The following is a 26,093-nucleotide window of genomic DNA, read 5'->3' on the forward strand; positions in this document are numbered from 1 at the left end:
GCCTGCATGAGCAGCTTGTCTGTTCGAATTCAAATTTGCCCACACCAAGTAGTCCCTTCATTGCCTATAGCACAGGGCTGTCACCTTAAGGCAGGCCTCCTATAGCCCAGGAGGCATGGTGCACTGTGTTATGAGTGTGGCCATACATGCACAAGCATAAATGACCCTGTGATAGCCCTTAAAAACTTAATTCTATAACAAGTTACCAGCAGTCCATAAGATAACATGGGCTGGCACCCGAGCAGTCCTCAGATTTCCAGCTCCGTGATGGTCTAGTCAATTCCCCCGTGTTTGGTTTCAAACACTGTGCTTTTTAACCCTAAGTATGATTCTCATGCCCAGCATTAGCTAACATGTACACTGGTGGTGTCCTTAAGGATGTCTACCAAGACACCAGTTTTCCCCTGCCTGCCTTGGCCAGTTCTCCAGAGCCATTTGCTGCCTAGACAAGAGTCTGTCCTCCTGCTGGTCATGCTAAAACTTCCCCCAGGATGGAGACAAAGGACCTAGGCAGGAAGGAAGTCACACCTCCTCCCTAGCAGGATGGCTAGTGTTTACAGAAATCAAGGGCTTCCCTGTCCTAGATGTGTAATCTCTTGTCCCCCACTCAAGGACAAAGCACTTCCCACCATGACCAAGCTGGCAGAAAATTAGCTATTTAGGAGGCGTACACCTCCAAGAGGCTAGCCACACCTTAAGGGTGGGCTAGGAGGCCTGTACAGCTGGGGGAAGGACCTTCCATGTTGACAACCCTTAGAAATAGTGGGTTCTGGGTAGAAAAGTGACACACTCCCTCCGGAAGTTGTCATTTCAGGGGCGGGCTAGCCAGAGGGACCAGTAGCCCATTGGCCACAGTCTCCCACACCCTTAATGCCCCCTAAACCAGGATTTAAGGGGCTCCCCTGGCACCAGAATCTCAGTTCTGACTTTTAATCCAAGAAGAGGCACAAAGAAGATGATGTCACAGACAATACGGTTTAGAACTCCTCTGCCGTGCAAAGAAAGGACACTTAAGTGCCCTGAGGAGATCATATACTGGAACTGTGATCAAGGTGTGTCCGTGGTGAAAACTCATGGCTCCCAGTAAGAGGGACTCCAGTGGATGCCAGAAACTAAAGCAGAATCCCCTGACTGTTGGTACCAGTCATCTGCTACTTTCAGAAGAATCGTCATGCTGCATCCCCAGAAGTGCAACCCGTTGGGCCCCTCTTATGTGAGCCCAAAGAAAGACGGTGACCTGTACCTCGGGAGTTGGAGTGAGGCACTCACCAAGCTTGAAGCTGCTACCCTCTTCTGGACAACCTCCAGCCGACAAAGTAACTGCAGACTACTTTTGCAGCTGCCAAGGTTTGTCTGCTGTCAGCCTGGTAACCCAGGGTTTCTCAGACATCACTGACTTCAGAACAGTTACCTGCATAGAGACCGACATTGGCAACAGCCACTCTCCTGAGATCCTGCATCCTGAAGAAGGCGACTTCGAGAGGAGCAGCAAAGCATCTTTGGAACGACCATGATTGACAACTGTAAGGCCACATCTGCAACCGGAGTCGCTAGACATGGTGGCTGAGTTCCGGCTGTGGAATCCAGGTCCTGGGATCCCAAAAGGCCTCTCCAAGGGTAGAGTGTGAGGCCACCCAGAATTGTGCTTTTGTCAAGTGCTGCAATTTTGACAGTGCCTGCGGATCCTGTCAGCACCAAGTACAGCCAGACTACCTCTGCACCCAGACTCCCAGGGCCAGGTAACTAGAAACTGACTGTTGACGCTTGGCCTAGGGAGCCAAAAGACCTTAACTCCCAGTCAGTTCTCCAGAGCTCACCCCACAAGTTAGCAATTACACACTGTGATTTTCCCCATTAACATCAAAGGGAGTTGTTTGACATTTAAAAGTACTATTTGTCAACGCTTTAAAAATTCACAAATCTGGTTGTATGTAAGATACAAAGTTCATTTTGGTGTCTACATTAAGATACATTAAGATAAAAATGTGTTTTATTTTTCTAAATTGGTTTTGGATTTCTTTCAAGTTGTGTCATTTACTTATCGTCCATGTGAGTGTTGTGAAATGCTTTGCACATGTTCATCTAAGTACCCTGACTGCTCTTTGCCACTGTACCAGGACTTACCTAAGGTTTACTAGAGTGAACCTGGGGTCCACTTCTGGGTAACATACTAATATTATCTTGTAAGACTCCCCAGTCATACCACATAATACTTCCACTTTGCTATAAGTTACAATACCTTTGTTGCCTCTTGGAGTAAGCTTTGACTGCTTGCTGTTGCCACCTTTGGAGAGACAGGTTTCTAAAATGAATAACTTATCCAAATGAAATGAAATAGTCAGCTCTGAAACAGCAATCATAAACAGTGGTATCCTTCACAGATGCTGCCAATTATTCACCTGCTGCCTCAGACCCAAAGAAAAGGTCTCACAATATATGTCTGCATTTTCTAGTACAGAAAAATATTGTGGAGCTTTCATGAAAATGGTAGCAAATGGATGTCAGAAGATGCAGAGAAGTTCTTGGGTTATGAAGGTTTTTTGAGCAGAGAAACGATCACAGCCTTTTCAGTTTTTACTTTGGTAGAGACTCATAATGAGGCAAGCAAGATATTGCAAAGGGAGTGCAGAGCCGGAGCTATGATCTCTAAATCCCCAGTGAGGACATGTGTAAGAAGGTGTTCCACTGAGAGGGGGATTTAATAGAAAGGTCAAGAGGAGTGACATAGAGCAGGATGAAATTCATCAGACACATTGAGGACGGTTCAAGGTCACAACCCTTTGTGAAGGATGTTACATGCATCTAAAAAATAAGACATATTTTTTCATGGCAAATAAAGAGATAGGGATTTGCAAATTTTGACAGAAGGCTCAACGGACTTAGCAGTACACACTGGTTCCAAAACAGTTTTACCCGTTTACCAGCCTCTTCCTTTTTTTGCCTATTATTTACTCTTGTTGGTTCAGCCGCCCCTTACATCCACTTCAACTCTGCATTAACTCCTCTTCACCTCTCCTTTCTCCCTTAGCATCTAACCTTTTTTTCTCTGATTCTGCCACTGTTAGGTCCACCTTTCCCCTCAATGCTCTACTCTTTTCCTCTCATCTTACCAGCCAGCCTCTCACTTTCTATTGCCTCTTTTACTAATTCTGTCCCCTTTTCATCCACCTTTCCCTTTTCACCAGCCTCTACTTGCTGGTTCTGCCCTTCTTGCTTCCACATCTTCTTTCTATAGGCTGATCTTTGTCACTCTTCTCCCCTTGGCTCTTACCTTGTTTCAGCAGTTCATCTCCTTTACATCCACCTCTCCCCTTCCACCCTCCCACTCTCTGAATGACCTTTAAATTTTTGCCTGGATTGTGCTCCTCGAAACATTACTCTCTTTTTCTTGCAGTTATAGATGGGCAAGCCACTGAAAATCTATACCACAGGCCTGACTCTGCTCACCTCAATGTCATCTTGGAACCTTGAGCCCAGAATGAGACAAGCTTTCAACGGAGGAGATGTGGTCTTGTGCTACAGCTGCCTACCATGCATCATGGGAAACCAGGCTTAAAACCCAGCCTCTACTCAGCATACTGTGAATCCAGGCAAATCTCTATACCCAAAAAAGAAAAAATATAGTCTGTGTCTGTTGTAAAGCACTCTCATGGCCAACTTTAATGCTATGTAATATGTAAAACTACTAATAATACAATAGGAACCCTGCCTGTCACCCAGGCTCTAGTCTCATTTGCCAAGAATTAAAGACAAATTATTAGGCTTTAATGTCACAAAGAGATACCCATGTAGTGGCTGAATTGCTATAGGACCAATCCAGCTTCCCTGCTTGACCACTTTCTATGATCCTAGGCAAATGCTTGATTTCACCAACTTCTAGTTTCTTCATTATCACACATCAGAGCACCTTCAAATATGTGCAGTCAGGGTATGTGCTGCACAACACTGCTTGTGTTTGGTGTGCATGACTACAATTTTGCTCCATTTTTGTAAGAACCTAGCCCACATGAACACTGACAAGCCTCTTAATCAGGGCCACTGGAATTATGTGATTTTGTGGTTGCTGCATAATTATGCAGCGTAAACCATATGCTGCATAATCTGTAGCTTTTAACAGAAAATATTTTTTTCTAGTGCAAATGGATAAAAAACGGATAAAGTGTTACTAAAAACACAGCAACACTTGTTGCAGCACAGTGAAAAGCCCTTCACAAATATTGATTGGTCATCTTTCTTTTGCTAATTGCTATATTTGAGTGTCAGACTGGTACTATTGAGATTAAACCTTTGCACAAACAGCCATAATATGGTAACAATGACACTATCAAGAAATATGCTGCACAATGCCACACAATTTGCCTTTGCTTGCTGAATAAGTTAGAAAGCCCTGCCTCCTACTTTAGGCCTTTTCTGTCACTTAATTCCAATGGTCCAACATTTAGGCTCTCATTACAACCCTGGCGGTCGGTGTTAAAGCGGCGGTAATACCGCCAACAGTCCGGCGGTAAAAAAAAATAGAATCACGACCAAGGCGGAAACCGCCAACACAGACAGCCACTTTAACACTCCGACCGCCACGGCGGTAGCAACAAACACCGCGGCGGTAACCGCCAACAGCCAGGCGTAAGACAATGTATCGCCCACCCCATTACAACACTCCCATCCGCCAGCTTTTCCGGGACTGTACCAACGCCATCAAAAGCACGATGGAAACAGTACTTGGAAGAGAAACCACTCATCACTCGACACTCAAGGAAGAACCAGGACGCCATGGAGCCCGAGCTGCACGTTCTGCCCATGCTGTTGTATCTTCTCATATATCAGGAGTACCAACGGTGGTGATGACTACCACAATGAGTACAGCATCTAGTAGACAGGGGAGGAGGGAGGAAAAAGGGAGTGACATACACATGCAACACGCAACATCCCCACCCCCACGCTCACCCCCAACACCATACACACAAACACATGCAACATTACATATACACCCCGTAACCCTCTGGAATAACGCAAGGACAAAAGTAATTGAGTCAAACAAGTGTTATATTAGAAAGACTCAGAAATACTTTAATATCTCAAAAACTGTATTTACAAAATATACACTATGTACAAAAGGCGAGACAATGTCCACCCAAAATGTCCATGGCCCACTGGGCCAAAACACATAGGCTAAGCCCACACTTGACTCCTGCCTCAGTACGGAGAGAACACTGCAGGGGCATCAGGTTGAAAACACACAGGCACCTCAGGGGGATGGGGAAGAAGGGGGCATCTCAGCCGGAAGATGGTCCAACACTCCAGGAGCAGTGATATGCTCCTGGAGGGGGCTACATGTCCACTGCAATGTCCTGGGGAGTGCAAGGCCACAGTCTCTCAAGTCTCTCCAGTGGGTGGTTTGCCCACTGCTTGCTCCTGGGGAGTGCAAGGTCACAGTCTCTCAAGGGGGTGGTTTGCCCACTGCTTGGTCCTGGGGAGTGCAAAGCCACAGTCTCTCAAGTGGGTGGTTTGCCCACTGCTTGCTCCTGGGGAGTGCAAGGCCACAGTCTCTAAAGTGGGTGGTTTACCAATTGCTTGGTCCTTGGGAGTGAAAAACCACAGTCTCTAAAGTAGGTGGTTTGCCCACTGCTTGGTCATTGGGAGTGCAAAGCCACAGTCTCTAAAGTGGGTAGTTTGCCCACTTCCTGTTCCTGGGGAGTGCAAGGCCACAGCATCTCAAGTGGATGGCTTCTCCACTGGTTCTGGAGGGGTCTTTGTGCCCAGTGTGCTTCATCCTGCCAAAGATAGGGTGAGTGGATGCCTTTCTCCACTGGCTCTGGAGGGGGCTTTGTGCCCAGTGTGCTTCATACTGCAAAGGATAGGGTGAGTGGATGCCTGTCTCCACTGGTTCTGGAGGGGCCTTTGTGACCAGCAATGCAGCACTTAGGGGGTGCCAGGTCACAGTCCCTCACCTGGGTGTCAGAGCCACGAGATTTGCAGTGGTTAGGATGCATGATAGTCCATGGATGCAGGGCTACAGTCCATCCACCGGCGGCTACGGCTGCACAGTAGTGGTAGTGCAGGTGTTGGTGGGGGTCCTGCCAGTGGTTGGGGGAGGCTCCGGCCCTTCTCCTGCATCCTCAGACTACTGCCCACTGGGCCTGCTGCTGCTGGCCGTGGTGCTGCTGTCAGCGGTGCAGGTGGCGGGGTATTTGGCGGTGCTTCCGGCGGTGCAGGTGGCGGTGCTGGCCACAGTGCTGGTGCTGCCAGTGGTGGGGGAGGCTCCAGCCTTTCTCCTGCAGCCATGGACGGCTGTCCACTGGGGTTGCTACTGCTGACAGTAGTGGTGCTTTCGGCGGTGCAGGTGGCAGTGCTGGCCGTGGTGCAGGTGCCGGTGCCGGTGCTGGCGGTTGTGTTGGTAGCCACCAGGCCTTCACCTACAGACTCGGACGGCTGAAGTGCCTTGGCTGGTGTTTTTTTGCCCCTTCTTGCCCTTGGCACATGGTGGTGTCATCTTGGGTCTGGCTGCTGTAGTCTTTGAGGTGGCCTTGCGGGGTGGTTGTGGCTCCTTCCCCTTGATGGATGCTGTCCCCTTCTTCACCTTGACAGGTGGCGGAATGTTCTTTGCCTTGGCAGGGGTTGGTGGCACACTGGCTGGGCTGACAGGTGCCCCCTTTGAGCCTCTGACAGATGCAGGAACCACAGCGTACATGGACTTGGTGGCTGAGGTGCTGGGCTGCGGTTTGGCCACCCTGGCCCGAGGGGAAGGAAGAGGGTGAAGGTTTGGGAGTGGAGGAAGAGGGAGTGGTTGTAGGAGGTGTCAGCCTGCTGTGTTTGGGTGCAGGTGCATGAGCTGGATGCTGTTTTGAGGTGGATAGCTGTTGGGTGGGTGTGTGCTTGTGTTTGTGTACTTTGGGAGGAGGGGTCACTGACACAGTGGGAGAGGACACAGGGGACGTGTGCATGGATGTGGGGGTGGTGACTGTAACTGAGGGGTGGGTAGTGATGGGCATGCAGGTGATGGAGGTAGTGGATGAGGATGTAGTGCATGCAGGTATGAGTGGAGACGCTACTGGAAGGGAGATGGACGAGGAGGAGGAGGGGGACACAGTGGAGGCAGTAGATGTTGGTGTGTCTGCATGGGGATGGTGCTTGTGTGAGTGCCTGTGAGATGAAGTGTGGTGCTTGTGTTTGCCTGAGCCACTTCTGTGTGTTGATTTGGGCGAATGCTGGTCAGAAGGTGTGCTTGGGATACACTGGGGTTCAGGGGATTGGGACTGGGTGGAGGAAGTTGGAATGGAGAGGCTAGAGACAGCAACAATGGCTGTCATCAGTGCAGAGGCCAGAGCCTGAAATGCTCTCTGTTGGGCCGCCACACCAGAGTGAATCCCCTCCAGGTATGCATTTGTTTGTTGCAAATGCCTCTCGACACTCTGGATGGCATTCAGAAATGGTTGACTGCCCAACAGTAAGGGATCTCAAGAGGTCAAATGTCTCCTCACTGAGGGCAGCAGGGCTGACTGGGGCAGGGCCTGAGGTGCCTGGGGCAAAGGAGATGCCCACTCTCCTGGGTGTACGGGCACGGGAAACACGCTGAGGGGCTCCTGGGAGGGCAGTGCTGGTAGGGGGGTGGCGGCTGTACCTGTTGTTGGGGTGGGCACAGAGGTGTCCGCCACCGTCAGGGAGCTTCCATTGGAGGAGGAGTCGCTGACTGTAGTGTCCCCTCCTGTCTCCGCCGTGGTGCTCCCCTCGCCCGCCATCCCACTGGTGCCCTCACCCTCTGTGGATTTGGCTTCCTGGCCCATGTGGGATGCAGCTCACACAAGGACAAGGTGACAAAACAAAAAGGGGGAAGAGAGACATAGGATACACTTGGTCAATGCCAGCAACAACACTACTGTTGGCGTACACAACACACAGGGAGCTGCCCTATGCACTAGGCCATGCACTACCAGTTACAATGCTAGTCACCAGCCCATGGGGGACATGGCATAACACCATCAGCTGCACACCTGAAACCCACAGGAACCTGCCCAGTAGTAGATGCCCAATGACACCATTGGGTTTGGAGTGCTTCAGAGCCTGTCCAACAAGGGACCTATCCTGCCATGTTCACCCTGGCCTAAGGGCACCCACAGTCCACATCCAACCACCCAGATAAAACCTTAACGCGCGCCAACTCATGAATCTGAATTTGTACTCACCCCATTGTGGCTGCTCTGATGCTCTAAAGCGCCCATCCAGCTCCGGATAGACCACCGCCAGGATGCGTAACATCTGGGGGGTCAGGGTACAACGGGCATCCCTTCCTCGTTGGGAGGCCAGCCCAGCTGGGCCTCCGCCGTCTTCCTTGCCCAGCCGCGCAGGTCCTCCCACCATTTGTGGCAGTGGGTTCTCCGCCTGTCAAAGACCCCCACGGTCCGCGTCTCCTTGGCAATGGCACGCCAAATAACCTTTTTCTGATGGGCACTAACCTGCATGAAAAATACAGCAGAAAAGGGATTAGAAATACCGTCCGGACCATCACACTCATGGCGCACCATATCCCTTCCATCCACTAACGCACATACATTGACCACCATACATGCTGCACTCTCCCCAGGACACCTCAGCCCCCCTACATGTGGATTACACACACAGCACTCCATACATTCAAGGCCCACGCATCATGCTCACAGTGTACTCAACAGTTTGTCTGGAGGACCATAGAGTAAAGTGTACTGGGGTAGGACCACATCCACAAGTCTCTCCAACTCCTCCGCAGTGAAGGCCGGGCCCTTTCCCCAGACACATGAGCCATTGTTGGTTCCAGACACAGGTCACAGCAGCACTTGGAGTGTAGGTCCCCTCCTGTTGAAGGTCAGGTAGCAAGTGAGTGAATAGATAGAAAATGGCGGTCACGTCCGCTGCGGTGCGTACCGTCAACGCCAGCGTACATTGCCATTGGCTCCTGGAACCCATAGGGCCCAATGATAACCAATGCGAAGTTGCGCGGCGGTCATCGACCGCCTACCGCAACGGCGCACAACGCCAGCAGAATTACCTCATTTCCACTTGTCCCTCCTCACAGGTCAGGCAGCCGCCATTTCAGGGGGTCACAGGCAATGGCACCTAACTGTGTCACAGCAGACATTGGCACATCAACTGACTCTCGGATTCACATACTGGTTCTGTAAATGAAGAGATGCATCATTATTGCAATAGATGTGTGAATATGACCCTCTGCTCACCGTTTTCCTCCCTAAGCTTCAACCGCTGAGGATGAATATGAGATGGAGACATCCTCCAGTGTACAGACCCCTGGTGGACCTTGCGACATTGGAGGACAGACACATTATCCTAACATACAGACTTGATCGGGCCACAATCCAAGAACTGTGTGCCCAATTGGAGCCAGACCTGATGTCAGCTATCCTCCAGCCCACAGGTATCCCCCCTCTAGAGCAGGTCCTGTCAGTGCTCCATTTGCTGGCAAGTGGTTTCTTCCAAACAACAGTGGCCATGGCATCAGGCATGTCTCAGCCAATGCTCTCAAAAGTGTTGACCAGAGTGTTGTCTGCCCTGCTGAAACACATGCACAGCAACATCGTATTCCCCCACGTGGAGGATTTGGCCACAGTGAAAACTGACTTGTATGCCCTGGGACATATCCCCAACATCATTGGTGCCACTGATGGTACACATGTAGCATTTGTCCTCCCCGGAATAATGAACAGGTGTTCAGGAATAGTAAAAGCTATCACTCTATGAGTGTGCAGAAGGTGTGTTTGGCTGACCAGTACATCTCCCATGTGAATGCCAAATATCCTGGCTCTGTGCATGACGCCTTTATCTTGAGGAATAGCAGCATCCCATATATGATGGGTCAACTCCAGAGGCACCGGCTGGGCTAATAGGTGAGCCCAAGGTCCCCACCCAGTATATGTTGGTGTATGGGTATTGGGTTGTCCCTAAGGGTTAGCGTGTGTCTAAAAGTTGTCCCTCGATATTTGCAGGTGACTCTGGTCACCCAAACCTCTCATGGCTACTGACCCCAGTGAGGAATGCCAGGACAAGGCCAGAGGAACGCTACAATGAGGCACATGGGCGAACAAGGAGGATTATTGAGAGAACCTTCAGCCTCCTGAAGGCCAGGTTCCGGTGCCTCCATTTGACTGATGGATCCCTGAACTACTCACCCAAGAAGATGTGCCAGATCATCGTTGCATGTTGCACAACCTGGCCTTGAGACGCCAGATGCCTTTTCTGCAGGAGGATGAGCCTGGAGATGGTCTTGTGGCAGTGGTGGAGCCTGTGGACAGTGAGGAAGAGGAGGCAGAGGATGAAGATGTGGACAACAGAAGTAATATCATACAGCAGTACAGGTAAGACACTGTAACTTCACTTTACTTTTCAGTTTTCTGTTGGACATTGTACATGGCAGCATGATTTCCCTTTGTCTATGACCACTTACTTTACCCTTTGGCATCTCTATTTTCCGATCTCTGTGCCCCACTCTGGCTCCTGGGGTGTTTACCGCTGCCCACTACAGGTCATACCAATGTATAAATTGCTGTACATATGAATTGCAATGTTTTCAGAATGTTGTACTAATACATATTTCAATCAATTGACAGACTCCAGCAGAATTGTATTTGTTCCAAGGGTGTTTATTTAAGTGCTAATAAGCAGAGGGGGATGTGCAATGGGCTGGGGTGATGGTGGAGGAATGTCCAGTTAGAGTCCAGTCTCTTGGTATCACAGGTACATTGTCCAATGGGGCAGAGAAAGGGGAGCAATGGCAGTTCAAGGTGGACAGGGTGACAGAGTGGGACAGAAGGGTGACAATCAGGAGAGTCTTATTACCTGGTCGGGGTCTTGGTAATGTTCTCTGGGTTCTGCCTGGATAGCAGGGACCGTTTGCAGGGTGGTTCTCCTTCTGCAGGGGCTGGGGTGCTGGTGGCCTGTTGTTCCAGTAGCGGGGCCTCCTGTCCACTAGCGCCGGCAGAGGTGAAGGGCTGTTCATCGGTGTAGCTACTGTCAGGGGCCTGTTGGTGTGCCAAGGCCTCCCTCATGGTGTTGGCAATGTCAGTCAGCACCCCTGCAATGGTGACCAGGATGGTGTTGATGTGTGTGAGGTCCTCCCTGATCCCAAGGTACTGTCCCTCCTGCAGCCGCATGGTTTCCTGCAACTTGGCCCGTATCTAGCCCAAGGTCTCCTGAGAATGTTGGTATATTCCCAGGATCCCTGCAAGTGCCTCATGGAGAGTGGGTTCCCTGGGCCTGTCCTACCCCTGTCGCGCAGCAGTCCTCCGAGCTTCCCTGTTGTCCTTTGTCTCTGTCCCCTGAACCATGTGCCCACTGCCACTGACCCCAGGTCCCTGATTTTCTTGGGTTTGTGGGGTTGCCTGGGGTCCCTGTAGTGGTGGACACACTGCTGATTTACATGTCCTGGGGCCAGCGGTAATGGCCCGCTTGGTGGGTGCTGTGCTGGTGTTTCCTCAGGGGGGAGGCTCTGTGGTGGGTTGGGACTGTGGCAGGGTAACTGACTGTCCAGAGGTCCCTGATGGGCCAGGTTGGCCATCGTAATCCAGGCGTACAGAGCTGCTGTCATCACTGTGGGCCTCTTCTGTGGGGGACTGGATGTTGTCTTCCGTGATGTTGAGTGGGGGTCCTGTGGGGATGAAAATGCAGTGTTGATGTATCTGCGTGTGCCATCTTGTGCTTGGGTGTGTTTCCCTGTATGGGTGTGATTGCCAGGCCAGCTTTGCCTTGTGTGCGTGGTGATTTTGTGGGCTAGGTGATTCTCTCTAATGGGCATGCTGTGGTGATGGGTGTCCATGCAGGTCTGTGATGGGGGTCCATGCATAGGTGTTGCATGCAGGGCTTGATACTGGGATGGTTGGGTTGTGATAGTGGAGTATATGTAGTGGTGGAGTGATGGGGTGAGGGTAGGGGTAGGAGTTTGTGATGGCATGCAGGTAGGGTGGGGGATATAGTAGTAAAGATTTGACTTACCAGAGTCCAGTCCTCTTGCTACTTCTGCGAGGCCCTCAGAATGCATGATCGCCAAGACTTGCTCCTCCCATGTTGTTAGTTGTGGGGGAGGAGGTGGGAGTTCATCACCAGTCCTCTGTACAGCTATCTAGTGTCTTGCAACCACGGAACGCACCTTCCCCCGTAGGTCGTTCCACCTCTTCCTGATGTCATCCCTTGTTCTTGAGTGCTGTCCCACGGCATTGACCCTGTCCACAATTCCCCACCATAGCTCAATCTTCCTTGCAATAGACGTCTGCTGCACCTGTGATCACTATAGGCTGTGGCTCTACCCAGATGATTTCCTCCACCATGACCCTTAACTCCTCCTCTGAAAACCTGAGGTGTCTTTGGGGTGCCATGGATGTGGTGTGAGTGGTATGTGTGAGGATGAGTGGGGTGAAGTTTTGGGTGTGTGCTGTGAGGTGCATGGATGGTGTATGGGTGATGGTTTTCGGTGGCTCAGATTGAGTGGTTGCTCCTGGCTTGTCTCTCTCTCTGTTCGCAATCTTTTTTTTTTGTTGAAAGGGTTGTGGGTAATGTGGGTGTGTGTTTTATAGTAGTCTGAGTGTGTGGGTGTGGTGGGTGTATGTGTGTCAGGTGTGTGTAGTTTGAATAGTCCAATGTGGTGTAGTTTTGTAAGTGTGTGTGTATTTTGAGTGTGGCGGTGTGTACCGCCAATCGGTTTCCGCGGTTGAAAGACCGCTGCAGTAATTTTGTGGGTCCTTATACTGTGGGTGTATTCCTGTTGGTGTAACGGTGTGGGTTTTGGTACCGCCAGTTTATCACTGACCTTAGGTCTGGCGAACTTGTGTGTGTGTCTGTATAGTGGCGGATTTCTCTGTGTGGGTCATAATACCCGTAGCGGTATACTGCCGCGATCACGGTATGTTGGCGGCCGTCATCACGGCGGTAAGCGGCATTTACCGTCAAGGCTGTAACGAGGGCCTTAGTTCACTAATATCATTATCATCATGGAGGGGGTAGGAATGTTTCTCAGTTCATGTTAAAAAACTCTCTTGTTTCTTAAATACATCTTAATGCAGTGATATAAACTGATGTACTAAGGTAAAAGCTTCTCTCTGTTATAGAAATATGCTTTTTTGAATTTTGATTACACAATCTCCCTGTCCTCTATCCTAAGCGAGTAATGGGACATTTTTTATTCCTTTCGTGTGGTTCCTGCAGAACACCCTGATTTTCATTCACCCAGGGGTAGACCTCACTTCACACATCAAGGAATTTTAAATACCTGTCTAATCTCTTATCATGCTGATGCAGCAGATAGATTTCTGAAGCCCTTTTAGCCCATTTCTGTGAGGCCTGTGGAGGAAGCACCTTCCTTCCCCTGGGCCTAGCAGCACTACATCTCTGCTGCTCCCCAAAGCCACTAACTCTAGAGTCTTTTTAAAGGCAGTGCTCTGGTGTGGGGCCCCTTAGTTGTGAACATCAACAGCTCTCACACTGGCCATGCCTAACACGGCCCTGACCATTGGATTCTGATGACTTATCACTGCCAGTCTGTAGTTAGTGCATATAATTAGCAGATTTCAGTGGCTGACTCAACTGTCATGTCATTTACACAGTGATTAGCTTAGGAGTCCATAACAAGCGCATCAATGTGCATTTGAGGGATTGATGGTTAGGCAGACTTTCCAACCCACCTGAGCCATGAACAGATGAGTAGATGTAAACAGTAGTAGAGGTTTCTACTCTGTCCTCTTGCCAAGCCGATTGTTATAAGGTGTGGCCACAAACAGCTTTAGCTGTCTAGAAGACGTCGTACAGCAATTAGATATCCTGCACTGTGTTGCATGAAAAGGTGAGAACAGGACAGCACCATATCTACTAAGGTATAACACTGTCCTACTCTCTACCATTGGTGCACAATCAGAATGCCTGGTGACCCGCACATGACTTGCACTATAGTGCAAAGGTGTCTGTGTCATGTCTACCATAGGTGTTATATTTGAAGTGTACCCTTCCAATACAAAATCCTATGCCTAGACAAACTTTTAAACATTTCCAACTTCTGATGTATGTTGTACAGTGCAGCACACATGCAAATTCAAAAAAGTTTGAGAAATTAAAGAATTCCTCCTTTTATCACCTGCGTCGAAGAGGCATTATTTTAGGGCTTATAATCCTATCTACTATTGTTAGTTGATAAGACTTTGCATCCATAAGTGGCTGCATGGAAATGCTGATTGGCGTCCCATGAACAACCCCTTGATGTAACGTAAAGCAAAGATGCTCAAAATGCTGCTTTGCTTTACTTGCAGGCAACTATCCAGCTCATACAAGTTTTCCACTGGAAAGTAAATGCCAAATAAACGTTTTGTGCCAATTGGTGTCATTTTTGTTTTAATAAACCCACTTCACGGAGTACAGAGTGATAGTGGACTTTGGGTTAGCCTTTTCAGCCTTTGGCTGTTATATTTGTTCCATGGTTTACCATTGCTTGAATGGTATGTATATTGAGGCCATTATATTTGTTTAATGGCTTTATTGTTTTATTTGTGTTCATATTAGCTTTAGTGATGAGTTAAAATAGTTCTCTTGTTACACTGCAGATTTCAGTGTTAGTGGTTATTTGATGTAGTTACTTTACAGGCATTACAATATTTTCATTTCTGGCTTATGAGTTTTTGTTTACAAAGTGCATGCTGTTTGTCTTAGTGACAGTCTATGACCACAGGAGTGATACTCACTAATTGCTGATGCAGGTACATCCTTTTTATTTTACTGTCATATCATGTTCTTAGATTTACTGATTGTTTTGTTCACACAGTAAAGATGCATACACATATTGGCTTGATTTAACATGTAACAAAAATAATAGCCATTTGCCAAAAGAACCTACCATGCTTTTCAAGTTCACCATTTACAATGTAAAATTAATCTTCTGACTCCCTTTTAAAATAATCTTCTTTGTGGGTAGAGGTTAACTTTGCTAATATGGACAGTTCTGCAAAGGTGTACTGTTTTCATCTTCCACATTGCTGTAGCCCATGATCTTGAGCTATGATTGGATTGTCTGTCAATGACAGCTTTGTAGAAACACACCAAAAGGCAACCAACTGTTAAGAACACTGCCCGTAATGCAAAGACCAGATCTGTTGGCTAGCCAATACTTTTTTTTATTGTTAATGAGCACTTATACTGAGCAAATCTTTTTTTTGTAATACATTGGATAATCCCCATCCTGCCTTTCTCAATACATGAGCCATGTAAATTTGAGGTATCAGTATGTTGATGTAGCAGCTTCCCACTATAATAAGTTGGTTGTCATCATGAAAAGAACATAAGAAGAAACAGGAAGCATATGGACTTTCTATAGACAAGTATACATTTCTGTCCAGGTGCACTAACCTTGCAATCCAAATCCAATGGGAGTGATGTGTGCTTTCATAATACTTACACGTCTCCAAACCATCAGCCAATCACATTCTAACAACATGTATCGGGGGAAGGGGGATGGTAAAGAAGAGAGAACAGGCATAAGCTTTGCCTATAGGATTTGCAACAACCCTGACCCCATCTCAATGAATATGTAAAGCAAATGAGGCCCCTCCATTTTCTATTCTTTATGATCTCACACTTAGGTTTTAATTACAATCCCAAAAAGAAGGAAGAAAAACCTATATGGTAGGACATTTATGACTCAAGTGATTACGCTATGGAAGAGCATCCCTCTACATGTGCATTCTGAGCCAACTCTGCCTACTATTACAAAAAAGCTGAAAATGTGTTGTGGAGCTCACTGCGGTTCACCTTTCCTAAGGCAAGCCTATGTGAGTAGGGCTTCAGGTTTGCCCACTTGAGGAGGGCCAAATACTCCTACCCAGCAAAATAAATAAACATTAATAAAATACAATAAATAAGTCTCATAGCCAAAGGCAATGAAGCGTTAGAGGAACTTATTTACAAAATGTCATTCACATATGACCAGGAATGCACTTGCCTCAACCTCTAGTTGACGTGTGATGCCAGATGTTTTCTGCTCCTAAAAACACATTTTAGTTTATTTAATGATCCAACACTTTCATGGTATTGTACAGCACCTGGTCGCAAAACAGATGACAACTTATTTCTTTATTTATTACGTTAAATAAGGCACCTGAGAATGAGACTTTTTTTGTTTGTTTTCCTTTGATTTCAACCTTACATTTTCCTTTAGCTCTCAATGCATTCTGTGTAGGTGCCACAAACCTTGAACACCGGAGATTTGTTAAAACTTTCTTTTATACTCATGTTCAGGTTTAGCTTAATAAATGTTGCTTGTGTCATTCATATGGTAAATCACTTTGAAGATAAAACATAAGTAAGTGATTTTGGAACTCTGGGCTTTTTGATTGGCTAAACAAAAGAGCAACGAAAGTTCTATGCTTCAGGAATGGAGTTTTGGATGATCACATTCTAATTTGGCATGTAAAACACAGCACTGTAGTATTGAAGATGTGTGTTTAAATGGCAGTAAAAGTGCACTGACTGAGCTAACAAGTAAAAATTGACAGAACTAAAATGTCCATGAGGTAATTCTACTGCAAGGCATCTTTCAAACATCAGCTGAAATGTAAACTTCCCGCCTTGGGTTCAGAAACCACAAGCGCGCTGGTGAGACACCATACCCTATCCCATCATCAGAAGACATCTGGATCTTTAGATGTAGTGAGGAGTGTAGTAGTCAGACTCATTCGACACAAATCAATAACATGCGAACCATAAACAATTTTAGACACTATGAACAAATTTGAGCACTGAATCAAACTCCAAACCGAGTAAAGTTTCAAAGCTTTATTACAATCCCATAATCAATGTGACATGTATGGTGCACAAAACTTAGTTATGAACATACATAAAAATCATGGGTTGACTAAAATGTCTAAAGAGATTTAGCCTACTAACCATCAGTACTGTTACACACTCCAAAAGAATAACAAAACTACAATATGTGCATTAATTTCAGATTTCAAACCAAATGATGGTGACATCAGTAAATCATCACACTACAGTTACAATAGTCAATCGCAGAGCTAGGCAATCCTCATCTCCAACATGAATTTTGGACTTGCGTGTATGGAAATGGGCTAACACATGCGGGCAAAAGCAAAAAGAGAAAGACAAGCATCATTTTGGAAAAATCATCTAACAGCAGACAAGATAGTTTCATCAGAAGAGCCTTCACCTTCTTGCAACATCAGTAGACAGCAGCATCAGGACAGTTCAGAACACGGGCTGCACATAGGACAGGTCAGCAGTTCAGAATTGATTGTGTATATTAGTACTAAACGGTATAAACAAATGGGGCAATTAAGACTAAGAGGAAACTCATTAGAAGACTTGAAGAAGGACAGGCGGTGACAGCAGCAGAGTCAAGCAGGAGTAGACTGACTCTAGAAGAGTTCAAGATGAACAGCTGTCTTATGGAGTTAGACGGACTGACTCTATTTCACAGTCTCTCACTAATTAGAAGTATCCATGGGCCTCTTGATTGGTCCTCTGGGTGGGCTCATCCTACGCACAAGATTTGGCATCCAATGGTAGCCAGTGACACCATATAGTTTGCAACTACTCTGGAGTTTCTCAGTGAAAGTGCATTGTCATTTCAATGATTTAATACAATTGCAGCAAAATCTTACGTTTTCTAGTTGTTTGTTACTTCAGAATTCTCTCACTTTACACAGGATGGGTTAAGCATTTCTCACATGAGAATTTAATTTCCTGTTTTGTTTGACAGCTAGAACAACTACAGTATTGTTACATAATTAACATTGAAACATGTTCTTCACCATCAATACAATAGGACATTCAACATCACATCAGCAACCCACAAAAAATATTTAGTTCAGAGGGAACAGAACAAGCAAGCAATTCTTCTCTATTGCTGAAGGAAACTTCAAGCCTAGTCCAGCTAGGAAAGTCTAAATGCACATTAATGAATCATATATGCAAAGCAAATTATTTTTACTGCAAATATTATCTACAACACTATAAGAACACATTTTAAACATGCATTTATGTTACTCTATCATGCAACTAAGGGTTCCAGCAGTCAGGGTAAAGGAGAATCACCCTCAGTTAAACCCATTCACCTCCTTGATAGCTTGGTACGAGCAGGTAGGCTTAACTTCAGAAGCAATGTGTAAAGTATTTGTACCAACACACACAGTAATACAGTGAGACACTACAAAATGGACACCACACCAGTTTAGAAAAATAGTTAATATTTATATAAATAAAACAAGACCAGAAGGACAAAAGTCCAACATACACAAGTCAAGACATGAATTTTAAAAAGAATAAGAGTCTCAATCCTTAGAAAACAGTGAGAATGTTGTTGTTACACAAAGTACCTGGTTAGCGTTAAAAAATGAAGCCGCACAGGCAAGTGTGCGTCGAAAAATGCCAGCGATGCGTCAATTTCACATGAACAAGTGAAACTGTGCGTCATTCCTACTCCGGTCGGGTCAGCGTATGTTGTTTCTTCTTTCCCGCAAGACAGCGATGCGTTGATTGCCAGACAGGCACCTCGGGTCCCGGCAGGCTTCGCGTTGATTTTTTCACTACCAGCGATATTGCGTTGAAATCCGTTGCACGGTGTGAGGAACCCATGATGCGTGGGGCATGCGTTGCTAACAGCAGCCGCTAGCAGGGGTTGTGCATAGTTTCTCCAGCCACAATGCGTCAGTCTTCCAGCCATGATGCAGATGGAGCATTGATTTGAGCCACGAGGCTGGTGGTGCATCATTTATCAGCAAAGTTGCTGATGGTGCATCAAATGTTTGCCCGCACGGCGGTCTTTGTGTGAATTTCTGTCCTTTTCCACTAGATCCACCTGTCAAGGGCTCAGCAGTGAGTCCAGGTCCTGGCAGAGAGAAGTCTTTGATGTCCCTGAAACTCCGACAACAGGAGGCAAGCTCAGTTCAAGCCTGTGGAGATTCTTCACCAGTGAGAGATCACACGACAGTCAGTCTTTGTCTTCTCTCTCAGGCAGAAGCAGCCAGTGCAGGCCAACCCAGCAAAGCACAGTCACAGGAAAATGGGCAGTACTCCTCCTCCAGCTCCCCAGCTCTCCTCCTTGGCAGAGGTTCCTCTTAGCTGCCGAAGTAATCTGATTTTCAAGGGTTTTAGGTCCACTTCTTATACCTTAGGCCTACTTCAAAGGGAAGTCTCTGTTGTTCACAAGATCCTTCCTTGCCAAGCCCAGGCCTCAGACGCAAACCAGGGGGTTGGAGACTGCATTGTGTGAGGGCAAGCACAGCCCTTTCAGATGTAAGTGACCACTCTGCCTCTCTCCTCCAGCCCAGATGCCCTATCAGGATATGCAGACTACAGCCCAGCTCCCTTTGTGTCACTGTCTAGAGGAGAGTTGCAAGCAGCCTAACTGTCAAACTGACCCAGACAGGGAATCCACAAACAGACAGAGTCACAAAATGGTTTAAGCAATAAAATGACTACTTTCTAAAAGTGGCATTTTCAAACACACAATCTAAAAACAATCTTTACCAAAATATTTTTTTTTAAATTGCAAGTTCATAGACCTTAAACCGCATATTTCTATCTGCTCCCACAGAGAATCTGCACTTTAATAATATTTAAAGGCAGCCCTCATGTTAACCTACGAGAGAGACTGGCCTTGCAACAGTGAAAAATGAATTTGGCAGTATTTCACTGTTAGGACATGTAAAACACATCTGTACATGCCACATCATAAACATATACTGCACCCTGCCCATGGGGCTACCTAGGGCCTGCCTTAGTGGTGCCTTACATGTATAAAAGGGGAAGGTTTAGGCCTGACAAGTGGGTTCACTTGCCAAGTCGAATTGGCAGTTTAAAACTGCACACACAGACATTGCAGTGGCAGGTATGAGCCATGTTTACAGGGCTACTAGTGTGGGTGGCACAACCAGTGCTGGAGGCCCACTGGTAGCATTTGATTTACAGGCCCTGGGCACCTCCAGTGCACTTTACTAGGGACTTACTAATAAATCAGATAAGCCAATCATGGATAAGCCTATTTACACATTTAATTTACACAGGGACCAATTACACTTTAGCACTGGTCAGCAGTGGTAAAGTGTCCATAGGAAACAAAACAGGAAAAACAGAACAACCTGGGAAGCAGAGGCAAAAAGTTTGGGAAGTCCACGCCAAGGATGCCAAGTCTAACACATGTCCACACATGTTCCGTCCAGCTGAAAGTAGGGAGTAACTACCCAACCTCATGGGAGTTCTTATCACTAAGGCAGAAGAATCTGGACAGACTATCAGCATTGGCCTGTTCTGTGCAAGGGCAGTGTTCCACCATAAAGTCCATTCCCTGTAGGGAGATGGACCACCTCAACAATTTGGGATTCTCACCCCTCATCTGCATTAACTATCTGAGGGACCTGTGGTCTGTCTGAACCCGGAAGTGAGTCCCAAACAAATAGGGTCTTAGCTTCTTCAGTGTCCAGACCACAACCAAATCTTCATGCTCAATTGCACTCCATCTACATTTCCTGGGAAGTAACCTCCTGCTAGTAAAGCTTACAGGTTGATTTAGGCCCTCCTCATTGAGATGTGAGAGTACTGCTTCTATTCCATGTTCTGAGGCATCTATTTGCACAACAAACTCCTTGGAGTAGTCAGAAGCCTTCAGCATGGGTGCTGTGCACATGGTAGCCTTCAGGGCATCAAAATCTGTCTGACAAGACTCAGTCCAGATCAAATTTTTGGGCTGCTTTTTGGAAGTCAACTCAGTCAAGGTAGCAACAATTGTGCCATACCCCTTGACAAACCTCCTACAGCATCCAATGAGATCTAAAAAAGGCTCTCACTTCAGTCTGGGTCTTGGGAGGCTCCCAAGCCAGAATAGTGTGAATTCTTGGCTGTAGGAGTGCCATCTGGCCACTCCTCACCTGGTGTCCCAAGTAAACCACAGAACCCGGCCCTTGGCACTTGCTTGCGTTAATAGTGAGGCCTGCCTTCTGCAGGGCCTTTCACACTTTGTAGAGGTGCTGCAAGTGTTCCTCCTAAGTGCAAATAAATAAGCTATGTCATCCTGGCAGGCGGCACTGAAATCATCCAGTCCAGCCAACACCTGGTTGACCAACCTCTGAAAGGTGGCAGGGGCATTCTTCATCCCAAATGGAATTACCCTAAACTGGTAGTGCCCATCTGGTGTATTTATTGTAATGTTTATTATTATTTTAGCTCTTTGACTCTGAGAGACATCACACAAGCTCTACTCTTTACTTGTGCTTCCAATGACAATACTTGTAATGAGGAGTTCCAGTTACATAGCTGTCCTCATAACTGGATGGTTGTGACTGCACTACTGCATATATAAGCATTCATAAATAATAATATTCTCTTACAGTGCTCTACGTTGTAATTGTGTTTTATTGGTGTTATACACAGGTGCCAGAACTCATTTGGGCCTGGCATTTGCTGTCATTTCTGCTAAACATATTTGAGACTTCTTTTTGTCCTGGTCTGCAAGCATGATAATCGTGCCTATGCATTCAGGCAACCAATTTCTAGGTTTAACCTACTGATTTGTTAGTGCAATATAAACGGGAATATGCTTTGTATTCTCTTGTGTGGTCTGCCATATAAGCTGGTTAATCATCATCAAGAATCTTGATATTTTTTTTTTTAATGAGGGATGTGTGAGATACACTGTTTTACTTGCAGTATTCCATGGTTTGATTGAGCGGGTTTGGCGGGGCAGAGATAGTAATGGGGCAACCATGTCTTGGAGAGCTAGAGGCTTACTTTATTTTCATGTCCTGAGAGAAGTCCCTTCCTGTGAAGCTGTTGGAACTTGCTATTACCTTACAGAGGTTAATGTTGTGACTGTTGTACTCATGTTATTGTTGACAACTGGACAATTATGTTCTTAGGAGTAATATATTTTTAAACTATGTGGTTTATACTTCGAAAGTGTGCTTTAGCAGTTAGCCTTTAAACAGTATATTAACATATCTGATGCTTGTTCTCACTATTTCAGCATTATTGAATCAATTTGAATGGATGTTGCTTATAAAGTAACTTCAGGTTGATCATAGTCAAAACAACGTGCATGGCTTAGAATTGTTCCTTTTCACTTTTACAAACTCTCCTAATTTTATTTAGGGGATTATGATAATATTATGATATTTTTGAAGCCAGTTGGGACAAAGTTGTTTTTGAATAACACACAAATAGCTTTTTCAGGTCCAGTCATCTCATTAAACACATATTTTGAACAAATGCCTGATTATTATTCTCCTAAATACACTATCTGCAGGTCGCATGCTGTCGCAACTACTTGTGCTGGCAAAAATACCATTGTGGAACAGCCACCATATGGAAACCTAGATGCAAAATATGATAATGTTTTTTTGTTTTTTTAAGGAACGCTGTATTGCTAAAATATGAATGCAAGGATGACAAGGAAAGTTGCAATAATATACCATTAGATAAAAGAGCATAAGTGGGAAAAGTGGTACTATGATAATTAAAAAGGAAAATATCAAAACCCCACAAAATCTTCCATATTAAATATGAGTATCCATTCTATGAAACTTTTGATACACTACTAGAATGCTGTTGTAATATGAAATAATAAAAGTACAGGAAAAGAAAGGAGAAGAAAGGACAGAAAGGAATAAAGAGACAAGATTACTAAATCCTAAGCATAAGAAAAAAGTGTAAGAGAGAAAAAAGGCCAGTGCATATAGAAGAAAAATATGTTAGCTCAAACAGCTTTGATTAATAATGAATCCAGAGATTACAGATGATGATGTAGTTATAAATATTGCAATTTTGTTCGCAAAATTCATATGAAATAAAAAAAAGCATCTCAAGGATGTTCAAAAGTTGTGGATACAAAAATGTTTCTCTCAGCATACTTCTGTAGGATGGTGCTTCCAAATCAAATCCCTTTTAATCCCCTTTAATCTTCATATCTACATAAATTATCTTTGCAGTGTCCACTTCATAATGATGCCAAATCATATTCCATCACTTAGTGAAAGGTATGTTTTTGGCATCTTTTCAATTAGACATAATCACCTGCAAAGATGTAGCAGTGAGAAGGTTAGCACATTTGCAGTCTGAAGAACTGCTTAACAGTGTATCACGGGAACCCCCTAGGAAAAACATTTACTTGAATGCTAATGTAAGTGAAAATATGTCAGCAACCATCTCCCAGATCAGTTGTCAGAAAGAAATAAAATCTGGACATTAAGGGCCTCATTATGAGTGCGGCGGTCCGACTGCCACATTAAGAACCTGGTGGTCAGACCACCAGGGTTCCGCAAATCCATAATCCCGGCGGCCTGGGTTTGGCAGAGATCATAATCCGCCAGGGCAGCACTCCATACAGCGCTGCCCTGCTGATTATAACCTTGTACTCTGCCAGCCTCACTGCCATGAAAAAGCTGGTAGAGAACAGGTTCAGGGGCTTACAGGGGGCCCCTGCACTGCCCATGCACTTGGCATGGTAAATGCAGGGGCCCCCCTGCCCAGCTCTTTCGTAATGTTCTGAGCCTTGCAAGGGTGCTGGTGCACCCTGCAGGCTACAGCATTGCTACCGGCTGGATTACAAGCTGGAGACAATGCTGTAGCCTGTTTCCTGCTAGGACAACAGGCGGAAACCTCATTTTCCACCCCGACCTAATGGGAATCTCTTAATAGTCCGGAGGAGTGGTCGCCACAAAAGCGGCGGCCACTCTGTCGGGTGTTTGACAGATGGGCTTTCCCGTCCACCAAACTTTTAATTAGGCCCTAAATATATATAAGACATCGCTATCATTCTAATTGCAAGATCAACATTTGCTTTCAGTAGCAAAGTTTACCTTATAAATTATTATAGAATAAATATAATATCTGATTTGTATTTGCAAAGCAGGAGGAGCCGTTGCTTTTGATCACGTAGAGACAGGTATGGTATGTTTCACATCTTTTCCCCACAATATTTCAGCCTTATTGCCTGATTCAGGTCTTGGCAGAGGGAATACTCTGCCACAACTGTGACCGATATCTTGCCCGCCATATTATGATCGCCATTAGAGATAATGGGATCGTAATATGTTGGACTGGATATCTGTCAGGGTTGTGACTGACTAATTCCCTCTTCCAAGACCTAAAACAGGCCCTTAGTTTTCTGCCTGTCCATATTACTACAGATGAATGCTTTATATATGTAAAAAGACTGAGGCCCTTATTACAAGTTTGGTGGTCTTTTGGCAGGACTGCCGTGGTTGCGAGCTGCAAAAGACCGCCAGTGTTGGTGGTATCCAGCCCGCTGTATAAAGAGTCCACAATGAAGACTGCCAAAATACAGCCACAAATCCGACACCACCAGGACAACTGAGGGTGGGAAAGAGGCGGTCCCACCATCAGTACTGCCACGCTGACCACATCCCACCTTCCATATTATGACCCACAAATCAGCACAGGGGTAGTTGCACTGAGGTAAACCATTGGCGGTCCAGACCGCCACACTCAAAAACTCACCTCAGCCAGAACACAACACCACAATGGACAGTACGGATACCCCACACTAGAGACACAGACACACACCACGCACACCTGGTCACTGCACCAGATAACACACACCCCCACCCCCCCACTAACCTTTGCAACCAGAGAAACACACACTGACAGAGAGGAGCGCACACACGGAAGATACAACACTCCAATACCATAGCCACCATCACACTGCACATGCATCACACACCACACCACTGCACTAGTTACACAATACACACATCGCCACTGCACAAAAACACCACACAGCAACAGCACACTTAACCAAACACCCCCCAGCCCACCAACCACCACACACTGCACCCTTGCACACAACACACACTACCACCCACAACACAACCACCATGTCACGTCAAGAGCACCCACACTTCACAGATCATGAGCTGAGGGTCATAGTCGATGAAATCCTCAGGATAGGGCCACAACTGTTTGACAGGGTGAACTCAGTGGGCAACCATCTACACACAAGGGAGGACATCAGGAAGAGGTGGAATGACCCACGGGGAAGGTGTGTTCCATGGCATCATGATACCAGATCGCCGTTACGAAACTGGTTGTGGACCTCCACCTCCTCCCCCAGAGTTCGCATCATGGAAGGAGAAGGTCTAGGCAATACTGCATCCTGAGAGCCTGACTGGAATACCCAGAGGACTGGAGTCTGGTAAGTCACTAACACTCCCCTGACACAAACTACTCTTGTCCAGCATGTCTCCTCACCACCCTATCACTCCCCAAACCACCTATCAACGACTCCATCTCACACTCAATCACCCAATGCCCCTCCTCTGCATGCAACAACACCACCCAGTCACAATGCCCACACATTCCCTCCGAGGTGAATGGATAGCAATGCCAATAACAAACACAGTGACTCTCACAATGCACCTGCACATCCACTGCAATACCTGTTAATTGGACTGCACAATACAAACCCTGCATTTACAACCTTGGCACCCCCCACACCAACTGGATGCACAGAATGAGGAAAATTACAGCTATGCAATTCCCATGCCCCATTTCACAATGGAACAAATCATTCCCCTCACAATCACAAACAATGCTTGCAGTTCTGCATCTGTCATTGTCATAAGTAGGAATCAAGTCAAGCTGCTGTATGCATTAGACAGACAACCAATCACACCTTCACCAGGTAACACTCTTCTACTGCTTTCACAGGTACCCCAACCTCTTGCACCATGGAGACAATGTCAGAGACAGCCAGCCCTCTCCAGGATGAGTGCCCCAGTGATGACTATGCCTCAGGATGCATGGACAGTGATGACTTTCCTGGCCCATCAGGGACATCTGGTCAGTCCTCCACTCCCAACTTCACCCTGCCCACAACCAACCCCTCTCAGCTAGTGGCAACAACATCACAGCCAACCCCTCATCCCCAGACCTATGTCACAAGGACAGGACAATCAATTGTGTGCCCCGCAGTACAGGGACCAGAGTCAAACCCTCAAACCCAAGACAATGAAGGTCCTGGTGACACTGGGAGTGGGCACACACCGTGCCTGTGAGACAGGCACAGGGGGGCAGGGAGCGTGGGAGGGCACCTGTGTGCCAGAATACGG

This window comes from Pleurodeles waltl, chromosome 1_2 (genome assembly GCF_031143425.1).
Source record: "Pleurodeles waltl isolate 20211129_DDA chromosome 1_2, aPleWal1.hap1.20221129, whole genome shotgun sequence".
Lineage (NCBI taxonomy): Eukaryota > Metazoa > Chordata > Amphibia > Caudata > Salamandridae > Pleurodeles > Pleurodeles waltl.